The following is a 24,413-nucleotide window of genomic DNA, read 5'->3' as shown; positions in this document are numbered from 1 at the left end:
CACTACAGCATGGCTTGACAAGCGGTGCATCGGTGAGTGCCTAGGATCCAAACCTGTGAACCCCACGCCACCGAAGCGGAGTGTGCAAACTTAACTGCTATGCTACCAGGCCGACTCCTAGAATTACTTTTTGTGTGTGATAGGAGATAGGGTCAAGGTTCATTTTTTTATATGGATATACAATTATTTCAGAATCATTTGCTAAAAATACTTTCCTTTCTATATCAAATTGCCTTGATGCCTCTGCCAAAAATCAATTGACCACATACGTGTGGGTCTATTTCTAGGCTCTTCGTTTGCATTGCATTTATGCCATTCTCCACTGTTTCGTTTGCCATAGATTTAGAACAAGACATTTCAATAAGGTAGTCCTTCTGCTTTGTTATTTTTCTTAAAAGTATATATATTTGGGGTACTTTAAGTGCTTTGAATTTCAGTATGAATTTTAGAATAAGATTTTTCAATTCAATAAAAAAAAAATGGTGAGAGTGACCATTTTGACCTTGTTCCTGATTTTAGGAGGAATGGATGAATCACCATTGATTATATTAGCTGTAAGTTGCTCATACATGTTTTTTTACTAACTCAGGTAGTTCTCATTTATTTCTATTTTGCTCAGTGTGTTTTTTTTTAATCATACATGCTCATTGCATTTTGTTAGATACATTTTCTGAAAGTAAAGAGATGATCATATGGTTTTGCTTCTTTATTCTGTTAATGGAAAGGATTATATTGACTGATTTTTGAAATTTAAACTCACCTTGTACTTCTTGGATAAATCCCAATTGGTCACGATGTGTTATGCTTTTTATATGTTAATAAATGATTTGCTAATACAGATCTTCCTTGACTCACAATGGAGTTACATCTCAATAAACTCATCATAAGTAGAAAATATTGTAAGTTGAAAATGCATTTAATACACCTAACCTACTGAACTTCGTGGCTTAGCCTAGCCTAACTTAAACGTGCTCAGAGTGTTTACATTAGCATACAGTTGGGCAAAATCATCTAACAAAGTCTATTTTGTAATAAAGTGTTGAAAGCTCATGTAATTTATTGAATACTGCACTGAAAATGAAAAACAGAATGATTGTAAGTGTATTGGTTGTCTACCCTCGTGATTGTGTGGCTGACTGGAAGCTGCAGCTCACTGCCGCTGCCCAGCATCACCAAAGAGTATCATACTGCATATCACTAGCCCAGGAAAAGATCTAAATTCAAAATTTGAAGTACAGTTTCTACTGAATGCATATCGCTTTCGCAAATGGTAAAGTCAAAGAATTGTAAGTCAGATCACCATAAGTCAGAGACCATTTGTATCTTGTTAAATATTTTACATCTATATGCATGAAAGTTTATAGTTTTTGTTGTTGTGTTGTTCTTATAACTTTTTCTGCCTTTTTGCTTGGCGTTAACATTGTAAAATAATTTGGGAAGTATTCCTTCCTCTTCTACTTTCTGAATAAGTTTATATGTGATTGATATTAAGTCTTCCTTAAATGTTTCATACCATTTACCAACAAATTCTTCTGGTACATGAGTTTTCCTTATGGGAAGATTTTTAATTAAAAAGTTTTTATACATATACAGCTAATGAGGTTTTTATTCCTCCTTTTTTTCTTAATTGTAATTTCATACTGTATTAATTTTAAGAGATGACCAACTTTTTATGACTTTATTAAGATATATTTCATGCCTTTACATTCATCCACCCAATTAAAGAGTACGGTGCAGTGGCATCTAGTATAGTCATAGAATTGTGCAACTATTGCCACAACATAATTTTTTAACATTTCAACACCCTTAAAAGAAATATTGAAACATTATCTGTCAATCACCATTTCCACTCCCCCTGCCCTCCATCCCACCTTAGCAACCAGTAATCTATTTTCAGTCTCTCTGGCTTTGCCTGTTCTGGATATTCCATATAAATTGAATCACACAAATGTGTCCTTTGTGTGGCTTTGCTTACTTAGCGTAATGTTTTCAAGGTTCATCCATGTTGTAGAATGTATCAGTGCTTTATTCCTTTTTATAGCTAAAAATATTCCATTGTATGTGTATACCACATTTTATCTATTCATCTGTTCATGGACGTGTGGACTGTTTCCACTATTTGGATATTATGAATAATGGTGCTATGAACGTTTGTGCCCAAGTTTTAGTGTGGACATATGTTTTATTTCTCTTGGGTATATACCTAGGAGTGGAATTGCTAGGTTATATGGTAATGCTATGTTTAATCTTTTGAACAGAAGCTAGACTGTTTTCCAAAGCAGCTGCACCATTTTATATTCCCATCAGCATTGTATGAAACTTCTAATTACTCCACATCATTGCTAAACACTTGTTATTATCTATTGTGAAGTGGTATCTCATTGTGGTTTTGATTTGCATTTCCCTAATGACTAATGATGTTGAGCATCTTTTCATGTGCTTGTTGGCCATTTGTATACATTATTTGGCAAAATGTCTATTTAAATCCTCTGCCTACTTTTTAATTGGGTTGTTTGTCTTTTGTCGTTGTGTTGTAAGAGCTCATTGTAGATTCTGGACACTATAACTTTATCTAATATGTAATTTGCAAATATTTTATCTCATTTTACAGTTCTCTTTTCACTTGATGCACCGTTTTTAATTTTGCTGAAGTTCAATTTACATATTTTGTTGCTGCTGTTGTTGTTGCTGCTCATGCTTTTGGTGTCATAGCTGAAAATCCATTGTCAAATCCAAAGTCATGAAGATACACTCTTATGTTTTCTTCTAAGGGTCTTAGAGTTTTACCTCTTATATCTAGGTCTGTGCTCTACTTTAAGTTAATTTTTCTACTCTGTGAGGTTAGTGTCTAATTTTATTCTTCTCATGTAGATATAGAGCAGTTGTCCCAGCACCATTCATTGAAGAGACTATTATTTATTCCTTAATAAAAATTAAATGACTATAGGTCAATGGATGTTTTTAGGACTGTTAACTCTATTCCATTGATTTATACACCTATCTTTATGCCAGTACCACACTGTTTTGATTACTGTAGTATTGTAGTCAGTTTTGAAATAGGAAATTGTGTGTCCTCTACCCTTGTTCTTCTTTCTAAATATTATTTTGGCTACTTGAGATTCCTTGCAATTCCACATGAATTTCTCCATTTCTGCAAATTTTGGCAGTTGCAATTTTGATAGAGATTGCATTGATTCTGTAGATCATTTTGGGGAGTATTTCTATACTAGCAATATTAGGTATTCTAATCCATGATCTTAGGGTGTCTTTCCATTTATTTATGTCTTTAATTTCTTTAAGCAATGTTTGTAGTTTTCAGTGTATAAGTCTTTACCTCCTCGGTTAAATTTATTCCTAAATATTTTATCCTTTTTGATGCTATTGTAAATGAAATTATTAATTTTTAAGTTTCCTTTTGGGCTTGCTCATTGTTAGTGCATAGATAGACAACTGATTTTTACATGTTGACCTTGTAGCTTTCAAATTTGCTCAATTTGTTTATTAGCTGTAATGTTTTTTGGGTTCTTTAGGATTTTCTATATATAAGACAATGTCCTCTGTGAATAGACATACTTTTACTTGTTACTTTCCAATTTAGATGCCTATTATTTCTTCCTCTTTCCTAATTTCTCTGGCTAGAACTTCCAGTGCAGTGTTGAATAGAAATGGCAACAGCAGGCATTCCTGTCTTGATCCTGATTTTAGAAGGAAAGCTTTCAGTCTTTCACATTTGAGTATGACATTATCTATGGGTTTTTCATAAATACCTTGTTATAGACTGAATATTTGTGCCTTCCGAAATTCATATCTTGAAATTTTAACCTTCAATCTTATGATGTTAGAAAGTGGAGACTTTGGTAGGTAATTAGGTCATGACAATGGAGCCCTCATGCATGGGATTAGCCATTATAAAAAATACCCTAGAGAGCTCTCTAGTCTTCTTTCCATCATGTGAAGACACAGCAAGAAGACTGTCTGTGGCTATGAAGGAGGAAGCTGTCTCTCATCAGAGACACCAAATCTGCCAGCACCTGGACCTTGGGCTTCCCAGCTTCCAGAACTGTGAGAAATAAATGTTTGTTATTTACGCCACCCAGTCTATGGTATTTTTGTTATAGCAGCCAAATTAAGACGTACCTTTTATCATGTTTAAAAAGTTCCCTTCTATTCTGAGGGTTTAGTTTTGTTAAGTTTTTTTTTTCACTGATTTATTTTTAACCTTGCATCAATTAAGATGGTTAGGTGGACTGTTTATTTTATGAATGTCATGTATTATATTCACTCATTCTTTTATGTTGAATCATTCTTATATCTGGGATACATCCCACTTGGTCATGGTATATAATCCTTTTACTATACTCCCAGATCTTACTTTCTAAGATTTTGTTGAGGATTTTTGCATCTATATTCGTAAGAAATAATTGGTGGGGCTGACCCCACGGCATAGTGGTTAAAGTTTGGCGTGCTCTGCTTTGGTGGCCCGGATTCATGGGTTCGAATCCAGGAGCAGACCTACACCACTCATCAAGCCACGCTGTGGTGGCAACCCACATACAAAATAGAGGAAGATTGGCACAGATGTTAGCTTAGGGCTAATCTTCCCCAAGCAAAAAAGAGGAAGACTGGCAATGGATGTTAGCTCAGGGTTAATCTTCCTCAGCAGAAAAAAAAAAAAAGAAAGAAAGAAATAATTGGTATTAACTTTGTTTTCTTGTAATGTTTTTATTTGGCTTTGGTATCAGGGCAATGTTGGCATGATAGTTCATTCTTCTTCTGTGTTTTGTAAGAATTTGAGAGGATTTGTGTTAATTCTGCCTTAAATATTTGGTGGAAATCATCTTTGAAACATCTAGTCCTGGGCTTTTTTTTTTTTTTTTTTTTGTGAGGAAGGTCAGCCCTGAGCTAACATCCATGTTAATCCTCCTCTTTTCGCTGAGGAAGACCAGCTCTGAGCTAACATCTATTGCCAATCCTCCTCCTTCTTTTCCCCAAAGCCCCAGTAGATAGTTGTATGTCATAGTTGCACGTCCTTCTAGTTGCTGTACGTGGGACGCAGCCTCAGCATGGCCAGAGAAGCGGTGCATCAGTGTGCGCCCGGGATCCAAACCCGGGCCGCCAGTAGCGGAGCACGTGCACTTAACCACTAAGCCACGGGGCCGGCCCCCAGGCTTATTTTTGTTGGGAGGTTTTAGATTACTGATTCTATCTCTTTACTTGGTTTCAGTTTGTTCTGATTTTCTATTTCTTCTTTGGTTAGTTTCGGTAGTTTGTGTCTTTCTAGTAATTTTTCCATTTCATCTAAGTTATTTAATTTATTGATGGACAATTGTTCATAGCATCTTGTTACAATACTTTCTGTTTCTGTAAGGTTGGTAGTGAGTTCCCCACTTTGCCTTTTTTTTTTTTTTTTTTGGTGAGGAAGACTGGCTCTGAGATAACATCCATTGCCAATCCTCCTCTTTTTTGCTGAGGAAGATTAGCTCTAAGCTAACATCTGTGCCCATCTTCCTCTATTTTGTATATGGGATGCCGCACAGCTTGATGACCACTGTGTAGGTCTGTGCCTGGCATCCGAACCTGTGAACCCTGGGCCACCGACGTGGCGTGCATGAACTTAATCACTACACCACCAGGCTGGCCCCAGTTCCCCACTTTTATTTCTCATTTTATTGAGTCTTCTCTTTCTTTTTTCCCTGATCAGTCAGGCTAAAATTATTTAGATTTTGTTGTTCTTTTCAAACAACCAATTTTTTGTTTCATCGAGTCTCTCTTTGTTTTTCTATTCTCTATTTCATTTATCTTCACTCTAATCTTTATTATTTCCTCACTTTTACTAGCTTTGAGATTAGCTTGCACTTCTTTTCTTAGTTCCTTAAGATATACAGTTTGGTTACTTGTTTGAGATCTTTATTCTTTTTTATTGTAGGTTTTTACAGCCATAAATTTCCCTTTGAGCATGGTTTTTGCTGTATTCTATAAGTTTTGGTATGGTGTGTTTTATTTTCTTTCATCTCAAATTATCTTCTAATTACACTTATGATTTCTCCTTTGACTCATTGATTATCTATTAAAAGTGAAAGTAGGATTGGTGGTTACCAGAGGGGAAAGGGGGAGGGAGGAGGGTGAAAGGGATAATTCAGCACATGTGTGTGGTGATGGGTTGTAATTAGTATTTGGGTGGTGAACATGATGTAATCTATGCAGAAATAGAAGTATAATGATGTACACCTGAAATTTATACAATGTTATAAACCAATGTTACTGCAATAAACAAAGAAAAAAAAAAGAAAGTAGGCATACTTTTCTTGTTTTTGAACTTAGGAGAAAAGTTGACCTAGTAGACTATGTTAGATGCAGGTTTTTTAATAGATGCCCATTTTGCAGACTGAGAAAATATCCCTTTGTTCCTAGTTTGCTAAGCATATTTTTTAAACTATAAATGTATAATGATGCATGTGAAATATTTTTAATGCATTTATTGATATGCTCTTATCTATTTTTCAATTAATGTGGTGAATTATATTGTGATTTTTGAATTTTAAATCAACCTTGCATTCTTGCATTCCCTCTTGATTATCATGTTTTACCCTTATTGCCAGCTTTGATTTGCTAATATTTTATTAAGATTTTATGTCTCTACATTTATCAAAGAGATTGGTCAATAGTTTCTTTCTTGTAAAATATTTGTCAATTTTTGGCATAAATTTATACTTGGTTCATTAAAGTAGTTGGGAAGTGCTCCCTCCTCAATTTTCTGAAAGATTGTATGATATATCAGTATTCCTTCTTCACTAAATGTTTGATAAAAATCACCAGTTAAATTATCTTGGTCTGGAATTTTTTATGATGTTGGGGCAAAGGTTTTTGACAATTAACTTAATTTCCTTAATAAATAAAGGGTACTTTAGATTTTCTATTTTTTGAGGCAACTCTAAGTTATCTTCAAGTAATTTTTTGTTTTATCTAAGGTGTTAAATTTATCAACATATTTTTCATAATATCTCCTTACTATGTTTTTAACATCTGCAGAACCTGTTATGATATCTTGCTTTAATTTCTGATATTTCACTTATTTGCTCTCTATCTCTATCATCATCTCTATCTCTCTCTCTCATTGTCTTCCTAGTAATACCAAGTGTGTTAATATTTTCAAAGAACCAACTTTTTAGTTTTGTTAATTTTCTCCATTGTTCGTGTTCTAGTTCATTGATTTCTGCCCTTGTCTTTATCATTTCTTTCCTTCTACTTAATTTGGGTTTATTTTTCTCTTTTTTCTAGTTTCTTGAGGAAGAAGGTAGACTATTGATTTGAGAGCTTCCTTTTTTTTGTAATATAAAAATTTAAAGCTAGAATTCTTCTCTACAAACAACTTTATTTGCAGTTCCCCAAGTTGACATGCTATATTTTTATTTTCATGCAGTTCAAATATTTTCTCTAATTTCCTTCGTGATTTATCTTTATTGTTTTTTTCCTCACATAGTTATATTTTGGGTAGAGGGCATAATCTATAAGAATTCTCTCTTTTGGCATTTTAATACTCATTTTATGGACTCTTATATGGTCTGTGAGAACATTTTATCTATACCTGAAAACAGTCTATCCACTAATTCCAAAATCTGCAGAATTACCATGGGTCATATATTCCTGCCTCTCTGCATGTCTACTAATTGTTATTGTATACTAGACATTACAGTTTAAACAATATAGACACTTTGAATTCTGTCGTCTTCTTTTGAAGATTGTTGATTTTTCTTCTTTCAGGCGGTTAAATTACTGACTGGTCACCTTCGCCTTATAGAAGCTTTGTTTTACACTTTCTTAGGGTTGGTCTGTGAAAATCTAAGGTTTTTACCAAGCCATTCTAACCTTTTTGGACTTGAACTCCAAACTGTTATGCCTGCAGCAAGCGATCACTAAATTTTCTGCTTGGGTTTTTCAGCCTTCCAACTATAGCTTTCCATTGGGTTTTTTCGACTTTTCCCTATGCAAACACAGTTCACGGTTCAACCAAACATTTGAAGGGAGTTCATATGCATATTTTGGAGCAACTCTCACTTTGGCTTCCTCCTTTCTGGAATATCCCTCCTTAATTTCTATTAACTCTGGCAATTACATGCTCCCTTTTCTGACACTTAAAGCCAATAAGATGATGATTTTCTGCTTAAGTGCTTGCATCCCTCTTCTATGAAGACTGAGGAGTGCCATAAGGGAAAAGTCCTATCATCATGAATCTCACCCAGTGCACTCTCCTTCTTTCAAAGACTTAATCCCCTTCAATTTCTGTCTGTTTTCAGTCTTAGTCTAGTGCCCTCTAAATAGTGCTATTTTAAAAAATTTTTCCTGAGTTTATAAGTATTATCTGTGGGAGGATTATTCCGAAACAAACTACTCTGCCATTACCAGAACCAGAACTAAAGATATATATTTTTAAATGAAAATACTAGAAAACTCAACCCTTGAGAAACTTCCACTTAAAAAACCTAACTAAACATCATTTGATTATCACTATGAGCAGTACACTGTTACTAATGAACAATCTTTATAAAATGTATAAATTTATTTTGCAAAGATGGTTTCAATAAGTTAATTATACATATACATCAGACAGAATTATTGTGAAAAATCCAATAAAAAGTGCAATTAAGCATCTAAATTATACATTTAATCATAGTTTTAAATTGCACAAAATTGATTTGCATATATTTTCATTTGAAAAATGTTTAATGTAAGATGAATATTGCACTTCTTTGTAGTCTCAACTTTATTAGTTATTTATGCAGCAGCAATGGCAATGCATCATTTTATCAAGTTTATTTTTGCTGAACCTACAGTTTATTGAAAATCTAGTTCTTTCCTTTCTTAAATCCTCAGTGCTGAAATTCAGGAAGTTCTTTACTTTTTTTGAATGTTGTATTCACCCAAAAGGCACCTGTAGGCCTAGTGTGATGTATGTTTTGTTTATTCAGGGAGGTGTTGCTCATAAGAATGACTGCCAGGGACTTTGAGGTTCTTGTTATGGCTTTATCGGTTTGGAAAAACCCTTGTAAATCACCAGCTCTGTTTTTCCTCTGTCATATGAAAGTCAGATAAGCAACAACATTCTTAATATTCTGAGGACTGACTTGGGAGCCATAAAACTTAAGTGAAATCTTTTTTCCACACAACCTTTAAAATAAGCCTTAAACTCATTTTTGCCCCCCAATTAAAATACAATGCACAGATAATGGGCATTTATGTATTCAAGCTATTGTTTAGGTTGAAGATTCTCATCACAGTGGTAAAGCTACACTTATTCTATTTTTCATAAATATTAATAACATCACAAACCAGTTTTTGATTATGCTTAGTTTTGGAATAAGCTGCTGAACTGTCTTCCAAAGTAGCTGTATTAATCTGCCTTCCCACCAACAATTACTGACAGTTCCTTTTGCTCTACATCCTTGTCAGCATTTGGTGTTTTCAGTGTTTTGGATTTTAGCCATTTGAATAGGTGTGTAGTGGTACCTCACTGTTGTTTTAACTTGCAGTTCCCTAATGACATATGATGTTGAGTATCTTCACAAGTGTGTACCAAAACTATGGACTAAGAGAAAATATTTGCAAATAAAATATGCAACAAAAGACCTATATCCAGAATACAAAGAGTCCTCAAAATTGAAAAATTAGAGAACAATCTAATTTTTAAATAGGCAAAAACATATCAATACATACTTCATTAAAGTTGACATATGTATGTTAAATAAGCACATGAAGAATTCCTCTACATCATTAGCCATTAGAGAAATGCAAATTAAATTCATGATTCAAAGAGAAAAAAAATGATATATTGAACTTCCTCAGTATTAAAAAATATTTCTTTCCCAGGGCTGACAACAGAGAAAGGCTGGATTCTCTGAAGTCCTGCGTACTAGGGGAGGATGTTCACTCAATCCTCCTTAAGATCATCATACTTACTCCTGACAAGACCTGCATCCCCTCCCATCTGCTGGTCAAGGTCGTCATCTTTCTAAGATGCCAGAAAAAGAAGTCAAGGAGATGCAGAGGGTTGTTTTTACCTGATGTCCCTGCATGGAGCCTCTCAGGGCTGACACGAAGGGTGGGTTTCTGCTAGGTTCCGTTTGTCTGCAGTGAGAGGTCCCCTCTGTCTTCCCTCTGGGTCCTCACCTTGATGCATGGCAGATCCCGGGTCTCCTCTCTCTGCTGAACTGACGCCATACCCCTCAGAAAAAGGCTCATTTCCCTCAGGCTCACAAGATGGAAGTCCAGAAACAACACATCCAGGGACCCTATCTCGGGTTTTTTGAGGCTGACATCAGAGGCAAGGTGGGACTGAGGTTCCCTGTACCTGTGGTAGGAAGTCCCTTCTGTTCTTCCTCAGAGGCCCCACCTTGAAACCTAGGAGAGCCTGAGACTCCTCCTTCTCCTCACATGAGTCACGCTTCCTCAGGTGATCCCGAGCTTCCCTCAGACTGCCTTGATGGGGTCAGGAAACATCACATCTTGGGACCCCGACCCCAACTTCTTGGGCTAACAGCATGGTCAAGTGAGGCTGGGGCTCTTTCATCTGAGGTTGGAGGTCCCCTCAGTCCTTCCTCAATGTCCTCCTCTTGATGACTTTCTGGGATCAGGGAAAAAATGGCCTGGAATTAGGCAAAGAGGTCTAAAAAATAACAACAAAAATGATTTAAAAAAATAATAAACCAAACATATCCAATATTTAAAAATTTTATTTTTCTGAGAAAGACATGCTTAAGAGCAAAGCTGAGCTACATACTGGAAAACATCTTTGCAAATCAACTAAGGATCTGTATCCAGAATACATAAAAGGCTCTCAAAATTAAAAAAAAAAATTAGAGAAAAAAATTTTTAAATGGCCAGAATATGCTTCACTAAAATTAACATACACATGTAAAATAAACCCATGAAATAATTTTCTACATCATTAACCATTAGAGAAAAGCAAATGAAAAGCACAGTAAGATGCAACTTACTTTGGAGACCCGAATAAAAAATAATACTGACGTTACTAAGTGCTAGCTAGGATGAAAAACAACTTGAACTCTCATGCATTGCCCCTGTGAATGTAAAGTTGAGCAGTCACTGTGGGAAATGACTTTGTAATTTCTTGTATGCATTTACACTTATCATTTGACTCAACAATCTCATACCTGGGTAAAGGAAAAACTTATGTTCACACAAAAATCTATACATGATTGTCTATAATAGCTCTATTCATCCTTGACAAAAGCTGGAAATTATCCAATGTCCTTACATAGGCGAATGGATAAACAAACCGAGGTACATCCATATGATCGAATACTACTCAGCAGCAAAAAGGGAGACTACTGACACACAGAACAATTTGGAAGACTCTCAGAAACTGTTTGCCGAGTGCAAGAAGCCAGCATCAACAAGTTATATATTCTATTACTTCAATTATATGACATTCTTTGAAACATATAACTATAGATGTGGAGAACAGACGAGTGGTTGTCAAGGTCAGGTGTAAGGAGAGGAAATGAGTGTAAAGAGAACATGGAAAGGGTTATTTTTGGGGGGGAAGTTATGGAACTGTTCAGTATCCTGATTATGGTGGTGGTTACACAAATCTATACAGGGGCGAAAATCATAGTACCGTACACTGAAAAAAAGTGTTATTGTTTGCTATTTAAAAAAATAAAATTAAAATAGAAAAAAACGACATCTGGATAATTATAATATTGTCAGAAAAAAATTGACTTCGTAAGAAGGAAAGTTACCAAGGATAAATAGAAGATATTACATAATGATAAGAGAGTCAATTATATTTGGAGACATCAACATTCCTCTTTGAGTAAATAATCAAATAATTAGAAAACAAAACTTGAAAAAGAATATCAACCAAATTGATCTAATTGGCATTTACAAAACACTCCAACAGCAAATGTACATTCTTTTCAAGGGCACTCAGAACATTCACACAGATAGACCATATAACAACACTCAACAAATTTAAAAGAATTGAAATTATGTGAAATATTTTTCTACTCATAATGAAATTAAATCAAAGAATAGAAGTAAAGAGATATGCATAAAGTCACCAAATTTTTGTAAATTAAACAACATATTTTTGCCAACTTTGTTTCAAAGAAATTATTGAGAGAAATTAGGAAATATTTTCAACGGAATGAAAATAAAAACAGGACACATCAAAACTTAGGGATTCAGCTAAAGTTGTGCTTAGAGGTAAATTTATGCCATTAAATGTGTTTATTTGGGCCGGCCCCGTGGCTTGGCGGTTAAGTGCGCACGCTCCACTGCTGGCGGCCCGGGTTCGGATCCTGGGATCACACTGACGCACCGCTTCTCCGGCCATGCTGAGGCCGCGTCCCACATACAGCAACTAGAAGGATGTGCAACTGTGACATACAACTATCTACTGGGGCGTTGGGGGAAAAATAAATAAATAAAATCTTAAAAAAAAAATGTGTTTATTTGGCATAAAGGAAAGACTCAAATCAATATTCTAATCTTCCACATAAGAAAGTATAAAAAGAAAAATAAATTCAGCCCAAGTCATGCAGAAGGATGGGAATAATACAGATAAGAGCAGAAATCAGTGAAACTGAATTTAGAAAAACAATGACTATCAGTGGAAACAACACTGGTTCTTTGAAAAGATCAGAGAAGCTAAAATATCTGCTGTCAGTCTGAGAAATTATAACAAAAAAATGTTGTTGAGAAGCAATGGCATAGGACACAACTAAAAGTACAGGAAACTGTATATATAGAGAAAGAGACATATCACACAAGAACTTACAGAAAGTGCAACAATGACAAGAACACATAATATAATCAAGTTCTTGGCAGTGCCAGAAAACCAAGCAGCAAAATTGGGATTCAGCTCATTGGGTATATTTGGGTACCCACAGATAGATGCCTGTGCAGAAGCATGATAAAATCCATGTCTGAGGAAGGCCCTCCTAGCAGTTGTACTCAGGGGAAGCCTAGAATTCTGCAGTTGGATGTGGTGCCCACTACCTTGGGGGTGGGGGGAAGAAAGGGTGCTGAGCTGGTAGGACTCTGGGCTTACAGTCCTCACTTCAATCAGACTGCTTTGCCTTCCTCATGTTCAGGGATCAGATTTCTTTTGAAGGCTCCCATTGGAAGGAGAGGTCCCACTTCTAAAATCTTGACAATGTCCACCAGTCATATATAGTAAGCATTGTGGAGAACTGGCCTCCAGGTACTCTGGCCCAAGTTTGCCTCCAGCCTTTTGCTCTGTTTGCCATGAGGAACTTTAGCTACCGCAGAGCTGGCAGCTTCCTAAAACAGACACACTAGATTAGAGGAGTAAGTGTCTGGGTACTGGTGTGTGTAAGCTCAGACTTGGACAAAGGATGCCAAGAGCAGAGCCTTAAAAGTGATCTGAAACAGCAGATGTGTGATTGAACACTCACACTATATCACTCTACATATAATATGAGCCACAAATAAACAGGCATATATATGTGTACATATGTGAGTGTGTGTATATGTTATATAGATAAATAGATAGATATACATTAAGTGTATATATATACATATTATATACTTATATATATAAGTGTATATATAAGTGATACACATAAAAAAATATCTCACCCAGAAATCCACCAGAGAAAGTTTTCTTGTTTCCTTAAACCAGGTGAGTACTGTTTCCCTATAAGGCCTTCTCTGGATTTATTAACCTTTGTGTGATTTTAGCTGCTGCCTGTGTTTGCAGGAGAGGGAAGGACATCCTGTAGCATGTAGACCACTATCTATACAAAAAATGACCTCTACTGATGCAGCATAATCCAGTCTCCAGCCCAAGCCCTCTCCTCATAGTCCAACCCATGTTTCCTACTGCCCACTGGACAGCCACATCCGGACCACCCACTCAACCTCGCCATCTACATGGCCCACACTGACCTCATCCGCCACACCCTTCCTCATCCCTACCCCCAACTCACATCGCCACCAACTCTTCCTTCTTTATCCTCAGCCTCAGGTAGGAGGAACAGCTTCTACTAGTTAGCAACCTTCAGAACTCAGAATCATTATACACTCTCTGCCACAATTTCACAGAATTTCCCTAAAATCTGTCTCCTCACCTTCTCCCACCCACTGCCTGAATTAAGTGCCTTGTCATTTTCTTTTGCTTTGTTTACTTGGTGTTTTTAACTCATTATGTGTTCAATAAATAATTGTTGAATCAATAAATGAAAGAATGAATGAATCAATCAAAATGCCAGAGGGTCACATTCAATGATTCAAAATGCGGAGCGTGTTCCCTGCCCAGGCCTTCTGCCTGCGTGGCAGAAACCCAAAGTGCTACAGCTGCTCGTGGAACTTCAGAATTCCCATGGGAAACTCTCACTGCGAGTGTCATGTTGGACATCTCCTCCCTCTGTGCAAACACCGTCTTAGAGATGGAGATGCTCTCAACAGGATAGTACGTGGTGCTTTCTGCATTGGACCTCACACATCCCCTCACCTCCGTTCAGTTTAACAACGAAGAGCACCGTCTCCACGGGGTTCCGTCCACCCTGCAAATGTCTGCACCATGGGCCAATCCTCTATCCCAGACGGTATCTGGTGGCAATGTAGACCAGCAGTCTCGGCCACAGGACACCCGCCCTCCAGTGTGCCAACAGCTCAGAATCCATGGCAGGCAGCCTGAGCCAGGGACGCCATCTGGATCTATTTCAAGGCATGTCCACACCCAGCCCTTTATCTGCAGAGTCACTGAGGTGATTAGTCCCAGGGCATTGCCCCTCCAATTCCTCCCTCCTTGCAGCTGCACAGCCACTCCCTTCCACTGCTCACTGCTGCCCCTGGCCTGTCTCAACTGTCAGACATCAGTCCCCAACCCCACTCACTCACACAGCCCTAGTCTCTATGGAGGGGTCCACTGTTCACAGGGGAAACATCCCAGCCTCCAGCAGGCATCAAGACAGCTCCCAGCCCTGGGACACTGGCACGGGTGCACTGGACCGCGAGAGTACTCAAGAGTGTTGCTCACCCGAATGACGCAGGGGAGCAGCTATGCTCCTCCTGACAGGACATGGGGGCGACTCTAAGGTAGGAGGCAGTGTCTGGCGTGCCACTGGCCCACTCCTCCAGTCGACCTTTTACTCGAGTAGACCACACTGAGACTCCCAGCTGGTGATGAGGATTCCGAGATTTCCCACGCCTGTTCATGTAAATTGTCCAGTACCTCCTACCCCGATTCCCCACTAACTCTCCTTCTGGACTCTTCTCCCTCCGTTGAACTCGGGACTCAAAGCCCTGACCACTAGCCTTCCCGGGGCTCTCTGGACTTGGTTTTGCATGTGGTCTCTCTCGTGGACTCTAGCAATTGCTCTTCCCAGGATGCTCTCAGTGCCTTTCACCGACTGAGGGTGTCCTGTCTGGTCCCCTTCCCTGGTTCCTGGTCATTGTGGCTAAATTCTTGCTTCTCAAAGTAAGGGGAAATGTCCTGCTGACATTTCATAATTCTAAATCCTGCACAGGGGAGGCCCTTCCCTCAGGACATCACTGCAGAAATCTGGCATTATATGGGTGAGGGAGTAAGTTACTTTTCTGCTTAACCTGAAGAGAAATTGAGAGACCAAATTAAAATAACATTGACACAATATTTTTTCACTCATAATTTTGACCAAAATTTAAAATATTGGTAAAATTATATGTTTATGACAGTGAAGGATATTCACTTACAGTAATTTGTGAGAAAATATATGGGAATACAATTTCGGCAATGTTTATAAAAATTTAAAATGTTTATACCCTTTGCACATTAACCTAACTTCTATGTTATGTCTTTCTTATTAGAAAGCATATACATTTTCCCAAGAATTCATGTAAAAGATCTTGATTTCAGTTCTATTAATCATCATAGCCAATGGGAAAGAACTTACGCATCCATCAGGAGGAGAAGTACTTAATTATGGCACATATGTACTTTAGAATTCCAGGGAGTAAGTGCTGTCATGGAAAGATCTTGCATTCACTTTATTAAGTGGCAAAGGTAAGTGAAAGGTTAGTATATCATCATTACCAAGTATGTTAAAAGAAAATATATTTTTACAATATATTTTACAATACATTTTTTATACATATATCTGAAAAAGCCTAGAATAAGCTTTAAAGTAATACACAGCAGATTGTTAATTGTGGTTACCTCTGATAATGGGGCTGAATTATGTAGGAACTTTGTAAAGGGGAGAATTGTGACTGATTTGTATTTTTAGAATTTTTTACAACAAGAATATAATAACTACTACCTTTGTAAGTAAAATATTTAAATAAGCCTAAAACCAGAAATAGCAGCTGTGTATTAATCAATTAAAGTAACTGCTAGCTGATGCAATAGACAAAACCTGAAATATAAGTGGCTTAACACAACAAAGTTTTTGTTATGGTTGTTCACATAAACTCTCATGTGGGCTGGCAGGGACTCTCCACTCTCAGGTGACCCAGGAATCCAGGCTGCTTCCGTCTTGTAGCTCCACTATCTCAACACGGGGTCTCCATGTTTGCTGCTGAATGGCGGAGGAAGCATGGAAAGGGCATAGTGGCTCCTGCGTAACTACAAGTGGACCACCCAGGAAGGACAGTAAGACAAGAGGTAGATGAGCTCTTGTAGTCTCTCCCATAAATGGTCACATAGTAGGTGTTCAATAAAAAGCTACTATTATATTTTGTTATGACAACAACCCTCCTCATTTCTTGAAGGAGTTTCTAAGAAGACCAAATGTGCCTTGAAATTCACCAACATTTTCATGAGCCTGCTTTGTGACAGGTGATTTTAAATACAGGACCACATCTAGTTTTCAAAGGATCCTGTAAATCTTAGAAAAGAGAACTCACCCTTCTTCACTCAATAGCACTTTTGTGCACTGCTCTTTGCAATAACCTCTATAATCTCAGCAGACTGAGAATTTTCCCTTTCCTTCTGATGCATGGTCAAAATCTTAATTTATGAGCCTCTGCTACCTTCCACATGACTGAACATTTCTGAACACTTGCACAGGTGCCTTTTGGCACACTGCAAACTAGGATTTTCTTGTGGGGCAGGTACACAGACAAGGGGCAATGGAAGTATGGTTGTTTTAGTCAGCTTGGGCTGCTATAACAAGATACCATAGACTGGGTGATTTAAATAACAGAAACTTATTTCTCACAGTTTTGGGGTCTGCAAAGTTCAAGATCATGGTGCTGGCAGATTCAGTGTCTGGTGAGGACCTTCTTCCTGGTTTGCAGACAGCCATCTTCTCGTTTCGTGGCCACATGGCCAAGAAAGATCTCTAGTCTCTTTCTCTCTTTATAAGGACACTTAATCTCATCATGGAAGCTCCACTCTCATGACCTCATCGAAACCTAATTACTTCCTAAAGGCCCCACCTCCTAATACTACCCCATTGGGGGTTACGGTTTCACCATATGAATTTGGGAGGGACACAAACATGTAGTCCGTAACGATTGTTTTTTCTTTTCTAATCAGAGCTAGCATGTCCGCTAAGGAACCATTCTTCACCTCCTAGAAGGACTCCAAGGATTTTAAGAATTCAGCCTCCGCAGATGTCTGCTTACACAGAGATTTCCATGGTCTTGCTTTATCTACCTTTTATGAGGGAGGCTTTGGTATTAAACGACACGAGTAAGCTCATTCATCTGTGTATGTGTTCAGTGGCCAATTTAAAAACAAAAAACATCCCATTAAAATTCTACTGCAAATATCAGGGTGGTTTCAAAAATAATCTATCTTGCTTCAGTTACATCCCAGTAACAAGTGGATTGTGTGCCAAATCAGACTTTACTCACAAGCCCATTAGGAAAACATTTTGAGAGTTTGTTAAACACACCTAGGGGGAATGACCGTGTATTAGCTTCCTAGGGCTGCTGTAACAAACTGGCTAGTTTAAAACAATAGAAATTTATTTTTTCATAGTTCTGCAGGCCACTAGTCCAAAATAAAGGTGTCAGCAGGTTGGTTCCTTCTGGAGACTTTGAGGGAGAGCTCCATCCACGGCTCTGTCTTAGCTTCTGGTGATTGCCAGCAATCCTCACCATTCTTTGCCTTGTAAATGCATCACTCCAATCTCTCCCTCCATTCTTCATATCCCTTTCCTTTCTGTGTGTCTGTGTGTGTCAAATCTCCCTCTCTTCTCTCTTATATGTACACTATTCATTGTATTTAGGGCGCACCCTAAATCCAAGATAATCTCAAGATTCCTAATGTAATTACATCCGCAAAGGTGTATTTCCAAATAAGGCCACATACACAGATACTGGAAATTATGACTTGGACATATCTTTTGGGGGGTCACCATTCAACTCACTATAAATCAGTCTAAACAACACTGTCCAAATTGAACTTTTAAGTCGAAGGAGCTGTTGCTTTCAGGGCTCCAGAATGACGGATGGGACAGCCAGGGAACTTCTGCAGGGAGTAGGAATGTTCTGTTAGGGGGAAAACAGGTGGTCCTGGTTGTCCACTGGGAGCAGGGCACAGCCTTCAGAGGAGGAGACAGTGAAGAGCTGGTCAGCGGGCCAGGTTCCAGCATTAGACAGGAGGGCACACTGGGGAAGATCAGGGGGAGGGTGCTATAATTCGGGAAATTGCTAGGACTGAAAACAAATACCAGCACATGGGCAGAGTCAGCTATTAAGGTATCCTAGGGCTCAGAAGAGGAGGGCCCTAGACAAATAAACTCAGACAACCCCCAAATTATGTTTTATTCTCTTTCCCCCTTCCTTCTTTAGGCCTGCTTTTAGTACCTTGTCATATGGTCCTTCTTTTTGTCTCCTGAGAGACATTATGGAGTACTGAGAAGAGAAATGGAGTAAGAGACAGAAGACCTGCCTCAGGCTAGAAGTGGGAACAACGTGGGCCCCAGATGAATTCAGACCAGGGTTCTAGTCCCAGCCCTGTCACTTACTAGCAGTATAATCTTGGGTAAATTACCAAGCACTATGAGCCTTAGATTCCTCATCTGTAAAATGCGTTTGATGAGCCCTGTCCTGCAGGACTGCTGGAAAGTATGTAAAGTAAGAAAAGCATCTGGCACAGTGCCTGGCACTTACTGGATCCTTAATGAATGGCAGTTATTTCTAATGTTATTTTGTCCCCAGACCCTACTGCCCTCTCCTCTGGGATTTTGTTCTTATCCAGGACATCTCAGACAATATGCAGCTCAACTAGGAGACAGACTATCAAATCAGGCAAAAATGCAGCTTCACAAATAAAACTCATTAAATTCTTCCTCTTAGAGGATATATTAATCTGGGTATGTGTTAATCTCCCCCAGCTGATATAACTCCAAGTTTCTAGAATTTAAGTCAAAGACCAACTTCTTCCTTCCCTTCCAGTTGCTCATCCATCCAAAATACTATTTTCATTCATTTCACTGCCACCAAAACCTAGACCTTGCTTCCATGTGGCTTAATTACACTCAAGATAACCTATCTTTAATGTCATTTTAATGGAACAGACTCTGGCTCTCTCAGGCATGGAAAAGAGTGCCAGCCTAGTGGCTTCTCGGTATACTTCAAGGGAGTAGCAGCCTATTCTCAAGCAATCATTGCAGATATGTGTACAGAATACCTGTTTCATGCACTGGGACAAGAGTTCAGGACACCTTCCGTACCTGCTCCAGGTAGGGAGTTCTCTCTGGTTTATCCACGATCCAAAAGTAGCTACTAAGCAGTTTTCCATTCCAGGCTTTTCTCTCACCTTTACAAGATATCATCTGAGTCTGGCCCCTGCCACCACCCACGGCTTAACTTATGATTAACTCCCATAGAAGGAATTGCAGTTTCCCAAAGCCCCAAACTGCCTTGGCTCAGGGCATTTCCACTTGACTGCTCATATCTGGAGTCCCACCTCCTCACTCCTTGTTTTCACTTGTTCTTTAGGTAACAGAGGACATCACACCATCTTCCTGATATGACTGCTGCTCCCAGCATCTACCGTTCTAGGGGTAGGGTGTGTGTCTTGCTTATCCTAGTATTTCCACGATTAACACAGTGCTTTCCAAAGAGAAAATATCCAATTAATGCTTGGTGAATAAATGAGTACAGTGAACAGGATCTTTAATTTATTAAGATGAATTCAGATTTCTCCTAACTTTCTCGAATAAGCCAAGCAAATCCAGGTACATATCTTTTAATTTTACAGAATAGGCTAAAATGTTCAAGGGAATCCAAAAATTAACCACTCTTTACATTTTTTCTCTATTTTATGCTGAGTTCTTTCATATTTCCAAGGAAATTCCAATTTCATGTTATCTTGTTCCAGGTCACAAAAGGAGATGGAAATTTCTCCCATTTGTTTTACAAAATATCAAAACTCTTATTCTTAAACCTGACTAAAAGTAATAAATGTGTGACCAATGTCATTCATAAACTTAGCTTCTAAAGCTAATAAATCTATTAAAAGGAACAGCATTTAAAATATATATATATATATATATATATATAAAAGATAAACCTTCAAGTAACCCACACAGAACAGGAACACAAAGTTGTTGTATACCGTGTTTTCCCAGCCTGACCCCAACCCTCTTCTACTTAGAACTTTGCCCTTTTCAAAGAGAGTGAAGATTTGGGTTCATTCTTCAGTTGGGGCAGGAGAAGCTGCTGACCAACGCTGTGCAATGAACATGGCAGTAGGACTATCCACGGGGCCAATTCTGGGCCGAGCTCTCTCTTCTTCATCTCTTAAAGCCTCTTCATACCAGCAGGAGAAGGAAATTGGGTCAGTCCCTTCGATCTTGGCCAAAAATTCCAGAACTTTCATCTTGCTGGTTTCAACATGGGCCCTTGGACCCCACACGAATTCATAGCGTGCAGGATCACTATTACGCACCTGCCGGTACTCCAGGTAATTCTCCTGCACCCAATCTCTGGTAATGAGCTTCCTGGGCTCCCCATAAATGAAGTGCTCCCTCCCAGCATACACTCCCATCGTATTCAGGAAATCCCAGATGTCTTCCTCAGGGGCACAGTTGCCCTCTATGAAGATCACACCCAGGATGATTAACAGGAGGCCGTTTTTAGGCATGCTCTGGTTGTCACTAAGCATCTCATCATGGGTGAGGTCCAGTGAGTTGACAAGGACATAGGAGTGGATGGTGGGGCCCACTTCCTTCATGTCAAGGCCAGAGATCACCTCCAAGCACTTAGAAGCTTTCTTGAAGATCAGAGAAAATCGTTTCTTGTACCTTTTGATGACAATCTTCAGCATTTCTGCCTTTGTGATAGGCTCTTTCAATCGATACTTGAGGATCATGAAATGCACCAAATCAGTCACCCTCTCATCTAGCAGGTCCCTGGGCCAGATTCAGTATCTGTTGAGGTCTGCGGGGAGCGTGTATCCTCCTCTTCTTGGCTGCTGAAGCCGTCATCTGATATGCACCATGACGTGGAGGAGAAGGAGCAGGAGCTCTGGGGACTCTGAGGAAGACTCAATGTCACAGAAGCAGGCTCCTCCCTCTTTTCCTCCTCCTCCTCCTTCCCCTCCTCCTCCTCCTTCCCCTCCTCCTCCTCCTTCCCCTCCTCCTCCTCCTTCCCCTCCTCCTCCTCCTTCCCCTCCTCCTCCTTCCCCTTCTCCTTCTCCTCCCCCTCTTCCTCCTCCTCCTCCTTTCCCTTGTCTTCCTCCTTTCCCTCCTCCTTCTCCTTCCCTTCCTCCTCCTCCTCCACTGAGATACATGGGATCACAGGAGAAGAAGGGGGGGAGGAGGAGGTGGAGGGGTAGGAGAAGGTGAAAGAGCATGAGGAAATGGAGGAGATATCATCCTCCTCCTCAGCTGTGGGATCCTGTGCTACCACCAGGTCCTGTATCTCATTTTGGGCCCAAAAGTCTGGCTCAAATGTGAGGCATGGACGCTTTGGAGAGTGAGACATGATGACTCTTGTTGGAGGCAGCAGGTGGAACTGTGAGCAGGATGGTGGCAGATGGGATCCCACGGGCCTAGGGGAGAGAGGGAGAGGGTCAGCAGCCTCAGCAGAGAAACACGCCCTTGGCAGCTCTGACAAAGGCCAACTTACAGGTCTCCTCTTTAGGGCGTGCTCTAGGGCCTCACAGAGCTCCTGTGTTCCTGGACAGTTTGTCCCCTAGGAACCTGAAGGAGGATGTGAGAAAGCTCCTCAGGGTGCAGCCGGCCAGCACAGCCCAAGGCTTCCACGGCTGACTGTGGGCCGGTGGGATCAGGCACTGTGGGGTCCCTCCTGTGCTGGTGTGGGTGGAGTCCTTGGTAGACATTCAGGGTGTGTACCTCACCCTTGACTCCTAGCACTGCCTGGACCTCCTCTGTTCTGCTGACCTGAGGACACGGGCCTCATACCAAGGCCCTCACCTGATGGTTCCTGGAGCCCCTGACAGGTGAGGAGGGGCCAGGCTCTGTGAGGTCGCCACTGCTCCGGAGTGGATAGTCCCTTCTGTGCTCACTAAGTTTCTCACCTTTCCCCTAACAAGGCCCGCCCCACCCCACCCCCACCTCTGCTAGCCTTAGCCAATGAGGAGGAAATGAAGGGCGACACATTCTACCACACCTACTCAGAGCCTCCCAGGGTGACAACAAGGGCTGGCCAAAGTCTGTTGGGATCCCTCTCTCCTAGCTGAGGGTTACACTCATTCCTCACACTGATGTCTGGTAGGGCCTGGGACTCCTCCCTCTGCTGTCCTGAGCCCAGCCTCTTCAAAACAAGCCCTCGCCTCCCTGAGACCACCAAGAAGGAAGTGAGAACGCACCATATCTGGCCACTATGCGCCAGGGCCTCCCAGAGCTGACAGCAAGGGCAGGGTAGGGCTGGGTATGCCTTCAGTTTTGGGTGGCGGTGTGCCCTCAGTCCTCACTCAGGGTCCTTACTTTAAACCATGGCAGAGTCTGGGACTCCTCCCTCTGCTGATCTGATGCGGCTCCCCCTCAGACTGCTGCCTCCTCAGAATGAGGCCCTGACCTCCCTGAGAACCCCTGGACAAAGGGAAGGAGGCACCACATCTTGCCACTCCTGCTAGCTCCTTCCAGTGCCAAAAGCAAGGGCTGGCCCCACCTGTTCTGTGGTGGGGCTATCCTCAATCCTCCCTCATTGTACTCATCGTTACTCCTGGCAGGGCCTGGGCCACCCCCTGCTGACTGGACGTCACCACCTCAGACCATGACCTCACCTCTCTGAGACATCTCACTCACCCTAGCAGAAAGGGAGGGCATACCATATCCAGCCAGCCCTGCCTGGGTCCTCCCAGGGCTGAGAACAAGAGACAGTCAGACTCTGTGGGGTCTCTTCTTTTTGGGGGTGGGGGGGGAGTACCTTTGGTGCTCACCAAGGGTCCTTACCTTGACACCTGGTAGAGCTTGGGACTCCTCCCTCTTCTGACCTGATGTGGCTCCCTCAGCTAACCTGCCTTCACACTCAGACCAAGGCCTTCACCTCCCTGAGACACTCAAGACAAAAGTAAAGAGACATCACATCTAGCCACCCCTGCCCGGCATCTCCCAGGGCTGACACAGGGGCTGAACCCCATCTGTTCTGGGATGGGGGTTCCCGCCGTCCTCCCTTAAGGTATTCTTTACTCCTGGCAGGGCCTGGGCTCACCGCCTCTGGTCACCTGAAATCACCCTCTCAGATCAAGGCCTCACCTCCCAGAGACACCTCCACCCACACCATGCAGGAAGGTGGATCTTCTGCCCAGATCCTCCCAGGGTAGACAGTGGGGACAGGGTGGAGTTTCTGTGAGGCCCCTTCTGTCTGGGTTGGGGGGGTACCCTTAGTCCTCCTTCAAGGTCCTTACCTTATCTTGACTCCTCACAGATCCTGGGACTCCTCCCTCTGCTGATGTCACCAGCTCAGACCAAGGCCTTCACCTCCCTGGAACACTCCAGACAAAAGTAAAAAGACACCAAATCCAGCCACCTCTGCCTGGGGTCTGTTCTGGCATGGGGAATACACTCAGTCCTCCCTCAAGGTATTCATCTGCACTTCTGGCAAAGCCTGGCCCACCCTCTGCTGACCTGGAGTCTCTCCCTCCAGCCAAGACCTCACTTCCCTGCGACACTCCATCCCCTTGACTCCTGGTAGAGCATGTGGCAGAAATGAGAGTTCCTCCCATCTGGCCACCCCTGCTCAGATCCTCCCAGGGCCTTCTGGCCTCACCAAGGGTGCTTAACTCGACTCCCGGCAGAAAACACCACGCTTGGCAACCCTGCTGTGTGGCCTCCCAGGGCTGAGCGGGGACAAGCTTCTGCGAGACCCCTCTCTATGGGGCGAGAGGTCCCCTTAATCCGCCCTCAGAGTCCTCATCTTGACATCTGGCTGCGTGCGGTGCTTCTCCCTCTGCTGAACTCAGGCCACCCCCCTCAGACCCAGACCAAGTCCTCACCTCCCCGACACCCCCTCCCCAGAAGAAG

General features: G+C 40.9%; 1 long non-coding RNA gene and 1 pseudogene across 1 annotated transcript; both read right to left on the bottom strand.

The window, feature by feature from the left end:
• Positions 1-20,499: 20,499 nt before the first annotated feature.
• On the bottom strand, positions 20,500-21,985 carry LOC131400378 (melanoma-associated antigen 10-like; annotated as a pseudogene).
• A 96-nt stretch (positions 21,986-22,081) lies between these two features.
• On the bottom strand, positions 22,082-24,179 carry LOC131400133 (uncharacterized). Its single transcript, XR_009217309.1, has 3 exons — positions 23,798-24,179; positions 23,343-23,448; positions 22,082-22,127 (listed from the first exon to the last, which is right to left on the bottom strand). It is a non-coding gene; the product is annotated as an uncharacterized LOC131400133 (long non-coding RNA).
• Positions 24,180-24,413: the final 234 nt, after the last annotated feature.

This window comes from Diceros bicornis, chromosome X (assembly GCF_020826845.1).
Source record: "Diceros bicornis minor isolate mBicDic1 chromosome X, mDicBic1.mat.cur, whole genome shotgun sequence".
NCBI classification, from domain to species: domain Eukaryota; kingdom Metazoa; phylum Chordata; class Mammalia; order Perissodactyla; family Rhinocerotidae; genus Diceros; species Diceros bicornis.
This window is presented reverse-complemented; position numbering and strand designations above follow the sequence as displayed.